This window comes from Schistocerca americana, chromosome 8 (genome assembly GCF_021461395.2).
Source record: "Schistocerca americana isolate TAMUIC-IGC-003095 chromosome 8, iqSchAmer2.1, whole genome shotgun sequence".
Taxonomy (NCBI): Eukaryota; Metazoa; Arthropoda; class Insecta; order Orthoptera; family Acrididae; genus Schistocerca; species Schistocerca americana.
In genome coordinates, this window is record NC_060126.1 from 106486112 (window position 1) to 106499713 (window position 13602).

General features: G+C 46.9%; 1 protein-coding gene across 1 annotated transcript in view; it reads right to left on the minus strand.

Moving 5' to 3' along the window:
• The window catches only part of LOC124545601 (transmembrane protease serine 9-like), a 42807-nt gene that overhangs the window by 13620 nt on the left and 15585 nt on the right, over nucleotides 1-13602 (minus strand). The gene's annotated exons all lie outside the window — the stretch shown is intronic.

Below are 13602 nucleotides of genomic sequence, written 5' to 3' on the forward strand. Positions count from 1 at the left end.
ACTCTATTCCAGTACCGGAGATCCTCGGCAACTGTGACGATTTAAGAAAGGGGAAAATAAGCTGAAGGAGTGAACTGATGTTTGTGTTAGGGAGAGCAATGGACTAGCGTGATCCACACAGACTAATCATTACCACTTCTCACGCCGGGCGGGAAGGTTCCCCCCGTCCCCGCCTCTATTGTCGCATTGCGAGAGCATCTTTGTTTATCCTCAGTGTCGCGTGAGTCGTGAGTGTCACATCGTTGTTTGTCTCTCGGCGTCTAGAGTTTGTCATTCCATTCTGACGTGGCATTGTCTTGCGCCGTCATGCCCTCCATGGCTCCCAGGAACATTCCATGCATAGGTACTGTCCGTTTTAGTTTTGACATGTCCACGCCTCAGGCGCAGCCGAGCTCGTTAGAAATTCTCTATTGGCTTGTAGACACGATCAAGGTCATTTCTGAACTGTTTCACTCGGCTTACTTCGGTTCCGAATCGTATGTGTTTTATGTTAAGTTCAGGTTGACAGATTCCTTTTGTGGCACGGACAATAAGTCCTTGTCACTCACCGCGATGCACTAATAGCATAGCTGTTCTGGCGAACGAGGAGGTAGAATATACGAATGTTACGGTGTTTAACCTTCTAAGTTGATGACAGTCTCCTCAAGACCGTCCTTCTTCCGTTTGACGGAGTATACGGCGGGAATGCTGATCCGCTCAACATCTTGTACAAGTTGATAGCGGAGTTCGATCTGTGGACATGGTGATCAAACGGAATATTCCCTCTTATTTTCAGGTGGGTGGTTACTGGATACATATAATATACACAGAACAAGAAGGGACCTATTTTATATGTAATGAGAGTGGATACTTCGGTACAAATGGTTCGCGTCTTGTCACGGTCTTAAAATCCACTTATGAACGACGTTAAAAGCTAGCTTTAGCGGATCTGGTTCCCCAAATGACAGCCAATTGTGCCTAACCACTTTTCTGAGTGGCAAGGCTTCCCGTTCCGTGATGGTCCTCGCGCATTTCCGCTCTTAGGCTCGCGTGGGATATCACATCCGGTTGCGGACGCGTCGCAAACGAGCATGTATCACTCCGTACTGTATATACGGACTTGGCAGACATCCCTGAGTATGTAAGGCGTTACCACCCTTTCTTCGCCCGCGGATGGACAAAGCATGCTACAAGCCGCTGCTGATCAGAACTAGATCGGCCCAAGTGCGCCAGCAGCACATTTGTGGACGGTAAAAGACTTACCGTCAGTTTCCTTTTCCGCTGATTCCAAATAGCCGCACTGCCCACCAGTGGAACAGTGGGATGTATCCTCTGTACCTGATACTGCATTTCAGCAGAGCCCTCCACCCCCCCCCCCCCCCTTACGATGCCCGGGGTCCCGGGTTCGATTCCCAGCCAGATTGGGGATTTTCTCCGCCCGCGGACTGGCTGTTTGTGTTCTCCTCATCATTCCATCATTATCAATCGTGACAGTGGCTAGATTTGACTGTGTCAGGGGACTTTATACGGGCGCTGATGACCGCGCAGTTGAGCGCCCCACACACCGAACATTACCATCGCCTTCCTGCACAGTCACAACAAACAACATTTTCAACTCGAGCGCGCGGCATAAAAAACAGAAAGATGGGGGAAGAGAGGGAACACCTCTTTACTTTCAAATTCATCCGTTGACATGAACTGTTAGCCGTCATTTGCAAGTAATCAACACCATAGTTTTGATGATCAGTGCATGCAGGCCTGTACCTTTCGTACCTCGAATGTGAACGGAAGTTCCGAGCTTAGACTTGCGGCGCTGCAACAATTTATTTACGATTCAGGTGCTGACGTGATATTTTTTAAGAAGTGTTATTTGAAAATTTTTCTGTTCCTGGTTTTTCTACCTTCTTTAATGTGGTTCCTGCGTTATTTTACAGAGAGATAATACTCCTGATTTGTTTCGAAGTTCTTGATAACGGCCGAAGAATAGACTGCACTTTTTGTGACCTTACTTTAATTATTGTTTATAACCCTTCAGGATCTGGTCGATCCACGGATGGCGTGCTTCTTTATAAACAGAATATAGTTTATTTATTTCGCCAAACTCCGCAGAAACTTCTGTTAGACGGAGATTTTAATTGTGCCTTGCGACCTGTGGATCACAACCCTAATTTTAAATCACAAGGAACTAGACGACTTGCTGCGTTCTTCAAAAATTAGAGATGCGTGGATCTGTCAAAATCCTACTCTCGTCAGGTATACGCATTTTGCAACTACTCCCAGGAGCCGACTCGATCACTTTCGTCTTCACGACACTCCATGTGGACAGCTGTTACCGATAGACGTGATACCCGCTTGTTTCACTGATCATTGTGCCTTAGCTGTAACTTTAAAACCACGAACCGCAACCAGTAAAACTGTATCGCCTCCCCTGAATGCTGAACACATCCCTCTTAAAGGATCCTTCCCTCGAGATTATCGTTAGGATGGTTTCGGCCCGTATCTTGCGTTCGCAGGACCGTTCTCCTTCCCTTATGAAATCGTGGTCAGGGCATGCCAAACCTCTGCTCCGGAAAGCGTTAATACGCCACTGCGCTGAGACTGCAAGAGATCTCCGTCGGACTCAGGAATTTCATTACTCCGTCTTGCACCAACTTTATGGCGGTGCCAGACAAGCTCGTTTACGGATAAGGGATGTCCGCCATGAACAATTAAAATGACTCAGGGTGCGATCGAAATCCCGCTTCTTCCCACAGGGTGAACCGATCTCTTTACATCACCTTATCCGGTTGTGGACGCGTCGTAAACGAGCATGAATCATGTCCCTTACACCGATGCTCACATACATCCCAACGTGACATTTCCACAGCGATCTAAGTTACTTTACCGACCTTTATGATGACTCTGCTACTGATACGGTCGCCCCTGATGGGTATACTCCTCTCCTCGATTGCGTGGTTACTCCCGCATTAAACGATGACTTTCTAAGTGGCTTTACTTGCAATGATATGTATCGCTTTATTGTTCATTCACCATTGCAAAAATCTCCGGGACTCGATGTTATTCCTACGGAATTTTAAGTACATTTTTGGCCTCTTATATGTCGCTGGTAAATCAGGTGATACGGGAGGGGAGGGAGGGATTTGATTCCTGACGCCTTCAAGATCGGTAAAATCAATTTAATTCTGAAGACAACCGGACGTCAAGACACTGATAAATTCCCCCCTATCACACTACTTAATTTCGATTGCAAAACTGTCACCCGGGCAGTTACTAGCCGTTTGTCGATACTGCTAGAGGAGATTCTTACTGTCCACAAAAGCTGTGTGCCTGGGCGCGCGATTCTGACTACAGCAGTCCAATGTCGCGACGGTGTCTCGGTGGCTGCAGCGACTTCTGTCTCTAGAGTCTTGCTTTTTAGTTACACTCCTGGAAATTGAAATAAGAACACCGTGAATTCATTGTCCCAGGAAGGGGAAACTTTATTGACACATTCCTGGGGTCAGATACATCACATGATCACACTGACAGAACCACAGACACATAGACAGAGGCAACAGAGCATGCACAATGTCGGCACTAGTACAGTGTATATCCACCTTTCGCAGCAATGCAGGCTGCTATTCTCCCATGGAGACGATCGTAGAGATGCTGGATGTAGTCCTGTGGAACGGCTTGCCGTGCCATTTCCACCTGGCGCCTCAGTTGGACCAGCGTTCGTGCTGGACGTGCAGACCGCGTGAGGCGACGCTTCATCCAGTCCCAAACATGCTCAATGGGGGACAGATCCGGAGATCTTGCTGGCCAGGGTAGTTGACTTACACCTTCTAGAGCACGTTGGGTGGCACGGGATACATGCGGACGTGCATTGTCCTGTTGGAACAGCACGTTCCATTGCCGGTCTATGAATAGTAGAACGATGGGTTCGATGACGGTTTGGATGTACCGTGCACTATTCAGTGTCCCCTCGACGATCACCAGTGGTGTACGGCCAGTGTAGGAGATCGCTCCCCACACCATGATGCCGGGTGTTGGCCCTGTGTGCCTCGGTCGTACGCAGTCCTGATTGTGGCGCTCACCTGCACGGCGCCAAACACGCATACGACCATCATTGGCACCAAGGCAGAAGCGACTCTCATCGCTGAAGACGACACGTCTCCATTCGTCCCTCCATTCACGCCTGTCGCGACGCCACTGGAGGCGGGCTGCACGATGTTGGGGCGTGAGCGGAAGACGGCCTAACGGTGTGCGGGACCGTAGCCCAGCTTCATGGAGACGGTTGCGAATGGTCCTCGCCGATACCCCAGGACCAACGGTGTCCCTAATTTGCTGGGAAGTGGCGGTGCGGTCCCCTACGGCACTGCGTAGGATCCTACGGTCTTGGCGTGCATCCGTGCGTCGCTGCGGTCCGGTCCCAGGTCGACGGGCACGTGCACCTTCCGCCGACCACTGGCGACAACATCGATGTACTGTGGAGACCTTACGCCCCACGTGTTGAGCAATTCGGCGGTACGTCCACCCGGCCTCCCGCATGCCCACTATACGCCCTCGCTCAAAGTCCGTCAACTGCACATACGGCTCACGTCCACGCTGTCGCGGCATGCTACCAGTGTTAAAGACTGAGATGGAGCTCCGTATGCCGCGGCAAACTGGCTGACACTGTCGGCGGCGGTGCACAAATGCTGCGCAGCTAGCGCCATTCGACGGCCAACACCGCGGTTCCTGGTGTGTCCGCTGTGCCGTGCGTGTGATCATTGCTTGTACAGCCCTCTCGCAGTGTCCAGAGCAAGTATGGTGGGTCTGACACACCGGTGTCAATGTGTTCTTTTTTCCATTTCCAGGAGTGTATTTTAATAAGGCATTTGACTTAGCCGGTCACGGTTTCTTGATGCATGTGCTCAAGGCGATCGGTCTCAATCATACTGCGTGTCAGACATTTTCCAATCTTTTTACTTGTATACACATCTGTCGTAGTGAATGGACAACTTACTCCCCAGATCACCATCCGACGGTGCTCACCGCAGGGGAGCCCCATCTCCGTGTCACTTTTTGTCTTGTTCTTAGAACTTCTGTTTCGCCGTATTGCTGCTCATTTAAATGGCTGGAAGATTTTAGGAGAAACCTTCTCGGTACGAGGGTACGCGGATGATGTTATGATATTGCTACGCCACGTCGATAACATATCCTTGCTCAAAGACTTGTTGTAATCCTTTTGTTTTCTCTCTTAATGAGCAGGAATGGACCCTATTACCATTGCTGGGTTTTCAACACATTGTCATTCCATGAGCGGCCGTTGTTGCTCGCGACAAATCCTTGGGAATTACCGTGGATCTGTGTACGATGAAAATGGCTCCACTCAATTGGCGGGAGGTGACGAATCGAATTTTAGGTGCCATTGTGAACATGGACGTCGTCTTTACGAAGTGCGGATCTAAGACTCTTACATTTACAGCAAAGTGCATTATGTTGCACAAATATTCCCGCTACCCTCGACGATGGCGCTCAAATTGACGCAAATGTTCGGTCCTTTCCTTTGGAAAAGTCATATTTTTCACTTCGGCATGAAGTTGTTGCAAGTCCCCGTCCCCTTGCAGGGTTGGGACTTCCTAATATCAATGGCGTACCGTTTTAACAAGTAGTCGAGCAACTCGTTTTATTACATATCGCTTATTTACGTGTCTTAGAGCAACCAATCTGATTCCTCTTGCCTTTGTTGGCCGGATCAACTCTACATTACGGCACGTGAATTTTATATTATAGCCGGCCGATGTGGCCGTGCGGTTCTAGGCGCTTCAGTCTGGAACCGCCTGACCGCTACGGTCGCAGGTTCGAATCCTGCCTCGGGCATGGATGTGTGTGATGTCCTTAGGTTAGTTAGGTTTAGGTAGTTCTAAGTTCTAGGGGACTGATGACCACAGATGTTAAGTCCCATAGTGCTCAGAGCCATTTGAACCATTTTTTTTATATTATAATGAGTTTTCTGGGAGCTGACATTTTATCAGTGACACGTCTTATCACTAGATCATTGCTTTCTCGTTGGGGAGCACCATTATCCCTCTCCCCAGTTGAAATGGCCGCGCCATTGATATCGTGGGAAACAGTGTTTAGCCTTTGTATTCTCCTGATGGAAGTAGCCTCAATTGTCTCGCTGACAACTGGCTTTCCTTACCCGATCAGCTGAAGCTGCTTTTCCGGTTGGATTTCTTCTGTGTCCAGACTTTTTTTCTTCAGCACAAGACTAATTCGAAGGCATGCTTGCTCGGAAACTACACCCACTATGTATCTGCGTGTGACCCCCTTATTTTTCGCCAATACATGGTGAATGCTCATTGGAAGTGGCAGAGGCTTCCATGTTATCGTGCTTTATATGTAAATGCGTTGCACCTTGCCCTTAATCGCCAAGGAACTATCTAGCCTTTTTTTTCGGTGGAGCCTTCTCTCATTGTGTTCTTCCTAGGGAAAAAATTTGTTTCCCTTTGTGTCCCAAAATTGTGGAGTTTTTTCTATAAGCTTTTCTTTTCGTAACGCAAATAACAAAACTGAAGGAAAAATTTAAGAAAATAAAAAAATAAAAATAAACGTGAAAAAATAAAAATACTTGAAATAAGAAAGCCACCCTAGTTCCAAGTCCATGTGAGCGACCAGCATAGTGACAGGCGGGGGGGGAAGCATTGCGGCCAGGTCTCGGATTCTGAACCCTGCCCGCATTGTCTGCACCTGGCCTGAAGCTATGCCTGTCATTCCCGCAAAAAAATAAAAAAAAAAAAAAAAGTAAATGCAGATGTGTTACTTATACTGCTATGGTGATGTAATGGCTAACACACCTGCCTAGTAAGAAAAGAAACCTGGGTTCAAGTCCAGGCTGGGGCACAAATTTTAATTCATTTCTTCAGTTTCCGTCATTGTCGTAAATAATATTGGGACTCATTCGTCTCAAGGAAAACTTGATCATATCTAAGGCGCTGCAGTCGTGGACAGTGCGGCTGGTCCCGGCGGAGGTTCGAGTCCTCCCTCGGGCGTGGGTGTGTGTGTTTGTCCTTAGGATAATTTAGGTTAAGTAGTGTGTAAGCTTAGAGACTGATGACCTTAGCAGTTAAGTCTCATAAGATTTCACACACATTCGAACATTTTTTTTTTTTATATGGTTCAAATGGCTCTGAGCACTATGGGACTCAACATCTAAGGTTATCAGTCCCCTAGAACTTAGAACTACTTAAACCTAACTAACCTAAGGACAGCACACACATCCATGCCGGAGGCAGGAATCGAATGTGGGACCGTAGTAGCAGCGCGGTTCCGGATTGAAGCGCCTAGAACCGCTCGTCCACATCGGCCGGCGCTCCTATTTTTAAATGTATCCCTAGTCTCCGTTCAGTTTTAAGTCTGAAGCCGTCTTAAAGCGAGACCCTTATACCGTATTGGTTCCACTATACTGGTGCATCTCAGCCAAGTTTTGGTTGGCAAACATGTCAGCACTGCCAACAGACATGCCAATTTGAGTACTGAGCTCCTTAATTGTCATTCGTCGACACCCAAAATTAGAGTATCCGCACGTCACAGCATTCACGTGTCACAACCGTGTGCGGTCGACCTGCTGTTGGAAGAACAAATTTCTTTCTCCCTGTCCTGTTGACGACAGACGGTATCCGTGGAGATTCTGTAGATGCCCGTGAACAGCTGTGGTGTTCTGGTTTTCCGTCAAAAGAAATTCTGTAACTGGTGCTTGCTAGGAACACATCTCCGTACAGACACCACTTTGCAGACTAGTTATAACGCTGCTATTTACTAGAATTTACTGGAAATGTATGACATGATTCAGGACTGGTTAAGGATGTCACAAACAAAATTACATTTTTTTTAAAACCAAAAGTGGACGAGAAAAAAATGTGTTGCATTACTTTCTCAACGCCTCTCGTACTTTTTTCAGATGCTAGCAATAGCGCCACAGGGCGCCACGCTTTTTCACCATTAGAGAGGAGAGTAGTTGTGATTTTTGAGCCAAATGTCAAACTTTCAGGTCGCAATGGGAGAAAATTACGGGGGTTTCAGAGAAGTGATCCTTTAATTGTGTAGCGCAGTGTATGTGTATATACAGGGTGTTTCAGAAGTGGCACTCAGTAATTCACAGAAGGAAAGCACAGGTCAAAAGTAGACAAAAAGCTCCAATAAACATGGGTCCGAAAATCAACCGTTGCCGAGGTATCGCATTAATTTGAGTTGAAAACTAACTTCAAACGCCTCTGGATACCGCTGTGTTTCCGTTCTAATCTCAAGGTTTGTTTACGCATGAGCAACTACTTTCCTTTCCCCCTCCGCGCACTATGCCATATGGGCCTTCCAATCAGTTGCGAAAGTGAAGGTACCATGGACAGAGGTTACACCAATGAAGAGTGCGCTGACATGCACTTCATGCGTGGCAAAGCGAATGGCAGTGACCTTAAAGCTACAGGATTGTGTGAAAAAGCTTTTCCTCTCCGCAGGCAGCCCGACACGCGTAAATTTAACTGGTTACATCAGCGCCTTAGAGAAACCGGGAGTTTCACACACCATGTACGAGAAGGTCGACCATCCACCCAATGTTGAGGAAACAGTGTTATGTGTTGTACACGAACGTCCGAGTACTTCAACAAGGGGGATTGCTGCCCAATAGCGTGTCCTGAGTCATAGCAGTGTGTGGTGGATTTTACATCGGCAAATACTCTATTCATATCATCTTCAGTGAGGGCAAGCCCTCAACAATGCAGACTTCCCTCCTAGAGAGAATTTCTGGTGACGGTATTTTTAACTACCGCCGGCCGAAGTGGCCGTGCGGTTAAAGGCGCTGCAGTCTGGAATCGCAAGACCGCTACGGTCGCAGGTTCGAATCCTGCCTCTTGCATGGATGTTTGTGATGTCCTTAGGTTAGTTCGGTTTAACTAGTTCTAAGTTCTAGGGGACTAATGACCTCAGCAGTTGAGTCCCATAGTGCTCAGAGCCATTTGAACCATTTTAACTACCACGAGTGTAACATTTGGGACGATGTCAGTCCTAATGCAACACATGTTCCATGATATCAGCAGCGTTATTCGTTGAACGTCTGGGGTGGACTGCTCGGAGACCACATAATTGGACGACATTTCCTACCACAGAGACTAACTGGACAGCAGACATGCTGTTTCTGTAGACTGTACTTCCAGATGTACATGATGATGTCCCGCTGAACCAACGCCTGAACGTGTGGTTCATGCATGACGGTGCTCCAGCACATTTTCATTAACGAATACGCCAGCTTCTAACTCGGGCGTATGGCCAATACTGGATAGTTAGAGGGGGGCGTGTGCGATACCTCCAAGGGCTCCGGATTTAAATTCCATGGATTTCTGTGTGTGGTGTTATGTCAAACGCCTGGTCTACGGTACCGAGGTCAACTCTCTTGAGGAATTACGCTTGCGGATTGAAACAGGCTTCCAGCATTTACAGAATTCTCCAGGACTGCCTGAGAGGATTCGCAACTCATATCAGAAATGAGTTCAGTGTTGCATTCAGACGCACGGATAATATTTCGAACACCTGTTTTAATGATTTGAGATGCCATGTGTTACCAGACGCTGATGGATCGCAACAGAAAATGTGTTGTATCTCGACAACGCAATGTTTATTGGATCTCTCTGGCTACTTTTGACCTGTACATTCCATGAGTGAATTATTGACGACCACTTCGGAAACACCCTGCATATGTATGTATGTCTGTATGTATTGGAATGTATGTGTGTGAGTATGAATGTGTATGTACATACATGTATATATATATATGTGTATGCGTATTTTTATATGGTTGTATTCACGTAGCGCCACCGTTCTCACGCTCGTCATATTTGTGAGACAGTATCAGGAAGGAAAGATGCCAATATAGCACTCATGTACAAGCGTCGCCTTGATCTTTGATGTATGCAACCCCGAACACTCGTCTCCTACTCGTTGCCTTTCTGACCTCTGCTAGTAATACAGTCGCAGACATACTGATGGTGTGTGCCCTTGCATTTATAAGGGATGTATGATGCTTCATTCAGCGGTATTAGTTGTGTACTCGCGCACATTATGAGTGTATATAAGTATCGAATACCAAGGCTGAAGTGCTGAGACCGTTGTGTCAGTGATGTTGCTCACTTACTGAAATCACGGAGGAAAAAGTAAAAAGTGTGTGGTAGTGGTCACAGTAGGGGTTTAGCATGCCGGTCTTGCCCGGGGCAGACCCTCGGGAAAGAGTTCCAACTACCGCAGTTGGCGAGAAAGTACACTTTCTATAAAAGTGAATATAAGAGATAACTGAAGGAAAATAATGGAATTGTAAATTATACCAACGTTCGCGGCAACCGTTCTGGCAGCTGTTGGATTGCACTATTGGATTGCACTGTCTGTTGGATCTCAGTACGCACATGTATGCAGAATGGCGCGTGGCCATCAATATTCCAATTTATTTGTCCTCTGTCGATATTAAGGATGGATAACTTGTAAGACGAGTGGGTGACTGTCTCATACTTTTGCCTGAAAATAGCGAGCTGAACAATGAATTTATCTACAATGAAATCCATAATTTTATTCAATATTACACTGTCCAGTCACTTTTATGTGATCACCTGTCAAAAGCCTGAGTAACCATCTTTGAAGGCCCGCCCGGTTGGCCGTGCGGTCTATCGCACGGCTTTCCGGGCGGGAAGGAGCGCCTGGTCCCCGGCACGAATCCGTCCGGCGGATTTATGTCGAGGTCCGATGAACCCGCCAGTCTGTGGATGTTTTTTAGGCGGTTTTCTATCTGCCTCGGCGAATGCGGGCTGGTTCCCCTTATTCCGCCTCAGTTACACTATGTCGGCGATTGCTGCGCAAACAAGTTCTCTACGTACGCGTACACCACCATTGCTCTACCACGCAAACATAGGGGTTACACTCGTCTGGTGTGAGACGTTCCCTGGGGGGTCCACCGGGGGCCGAACCACACAATAACACTGGGTTCGGTGAGGGGCGGCGGAGGGGTGAAGTAGACTGCGGTAGTCGTCGTGGGGTTGTGGGCCACTGTGGCTGCGGCGGGGCGGATCATCTCCGTCGTTTCTAGGTCCCCGGTTAACATACAATACAATACAACCATCCTTGAAAGTGCGAATTGCGGCAGGCTGTGCAGGAACGAAGTCAGTGAGAATCTGAAAGGTATTGACAGGAATGTGGGGCTGTGTGGTAGGTTTCTCAGTCGACAACAGCCTGATCGAATTAGTCCCACCGATTCTCTATTAGGTTTAAATCCGGGGAGTTTGGTGGCCAGAGCATATGGTAAAATCATTCTGGTGCTCTTCAAACCACGCACATACACTGAGAGCTGCGTCACGGTGCTTTGATCTGCTGGTAGATGTCATCAAGCCGAGGAAAAGCAAACGGCAAGTAGGGGTTCTCGTTCGCTGAAAATGAAAAACATTGTGGTATGTTTCTCACATACCTGTCGCAAGTTACGGTTTGGTGAAGAATGATCTATTCAGTAAATATCGTTGCCGTAACTGCATTAATATTTCTGTTTTGACATCATTCAGTGGATCTCGCTGTAATTGATGAGAAATATTCAGAACTCCAACGACAACTGCTCTGCGAATCGACCAAAGTCGATCAATGAGCCATGTTTCGTCAGATAAAATATAATATTAGGCTGAACGTCACCATTACGCAACAGTTAGTTATACTGCTGACGCCTTTCGAGGGCACCTGAACATATCAGTCGGTACACGGCCGCTAGTTTGTAAGGAGTTCGCGTCTGTGGGCTACTTACATTCCAGTCTGAAGCGTTAAGGGTCACCTCGATTTTCTCGTACTTCTTCTCAAGGCACCTTCTCGTCTAACACGGAGACCAAACTTCAATCGAATTTTTGTATCTTTTCACAGCTATGGCACGTATGTTTACACCTCAAATATCGATAACACAAAGCAGGGTGATTCAATTTTGAAAAATTCTCGAGGAAATCGACTTCGAAATTTTCCAAGCGCCCTTAATAAGGCTGCCATCTTCGACAGGCAATGGGTCACTGTGGGAGAGTAGTTGCCTGCCATGTGTATATCGTGAATTCGATTCCCTGCCATTGTGAACTTCTGAACAAAGAAGCATTTTGTACCTGCATGTCCGTGAAGATGAAAAAATTAAGCCTGTAATTTTTTTTATCCAAGCAATATTTATTAACAAGCTATATAAATAAAAATCAGTTGCAGCATATGTGAAAGATAATCACGTGAGAATGGCTAGACCGATTTGGTTGACTTTTCCTGTGTTAGTTGTTGTCAGGACAAGATTTGTACGAAAGAAAATTTTTGCAAAATTCATCGGAAAAGTGTGAAAATGTGAAATTAAAAACAATTGTTAAAGACCATCACTCGAGAACGGCTAGACCGAACTTTAATTTTTGTGGATGGTAATGGCATTTTTGGTAGGAAAACGGAAATAAAATAATTTGCTTTAAGTTTCACAGTTCTGCTGTCAAATGTTTTCAGAGCATAGCAAAGAAACCAGTTTGACATTTATATCTATAATACATAAATACATATGTAATATATAAAGGAGAACGTTGCTTATAATATATACATATATATGTAATATATGAAGTGGATGCGTACTTATCACAAATTTCGAAAAGTTATTGACCGATTTACTTAAATACGCGCTACTCTTCTAAACATTTAAACGGAAACGAGCATAAAGAAGGGGGAAGGAAGACATTGACAGAGAGAAAGACGGAGAAAGTTATGCACAAAGACATGGGAGGAGGAGGAGATAAACGGAGCTACTGAACATTTAGACATAGAGTGGGAGGAGGAGGAGATGGACAAAAGAGGGGGGAAAAGTTATGCACAGAGATATGGCGGGGGGGGGGGGGGGAGAATAAATGTATGGAAAGAGAGAGAGGATGAGAAGATGGGCACAGCGGGGGGGTATCCGGACACCTTGTTGAAAATGACTTACAAGTTCGTGGCACCCTCCATCGGTAATGCTGGAATTCTATATTGTGTTGCCCCACCCTTAGCCTTAATAACAACTTCTACTCTCGCAGGCATACGTTGAATCAGGTGCTGGGAGGTGTCTGGGGCAATGGGAGCACATTCTTCATGGAGTACTGTGCCGAGGAGAGGCATCGAGTCCTGGCACGAAGTCGGAGTTCCAAAACATCCCAAAGGTGATCTTTAGGATTCAGGTCAGGACTCTGTTCAGGTCACTCCATTACAGTGATGATATTGTCGTGTAACCACTCCGCCACAGGTCGTGCATTATGAACAGGTGCTCGGTCGTGTTGAAAGATGCACTCGCCCGAATTGCTCTTCAACGGTGGGAAGCAAGAAGGTGCTTAAAACATCAATCTGGGCCTGTGAGGTGATAGTGCCGCGCAAAACAACAAGGGGTACAAGCTCCCTCCACGAAAAGCACGACCACACCATAACACCACCGCCTCCGAATTTTACTGTTGGGACTACACGCGCTGGCAGATGACGTTCACCAGGCATTCGCCATACCCACACCCCGCCTTCGGATCGCCACATTGTGTACCGTGATTCGTCTCTCCACACAACGTTTTTCCTCTTTCAATCGTACAATGTTTATGCTCCTTACACCGAGCGAGGCAT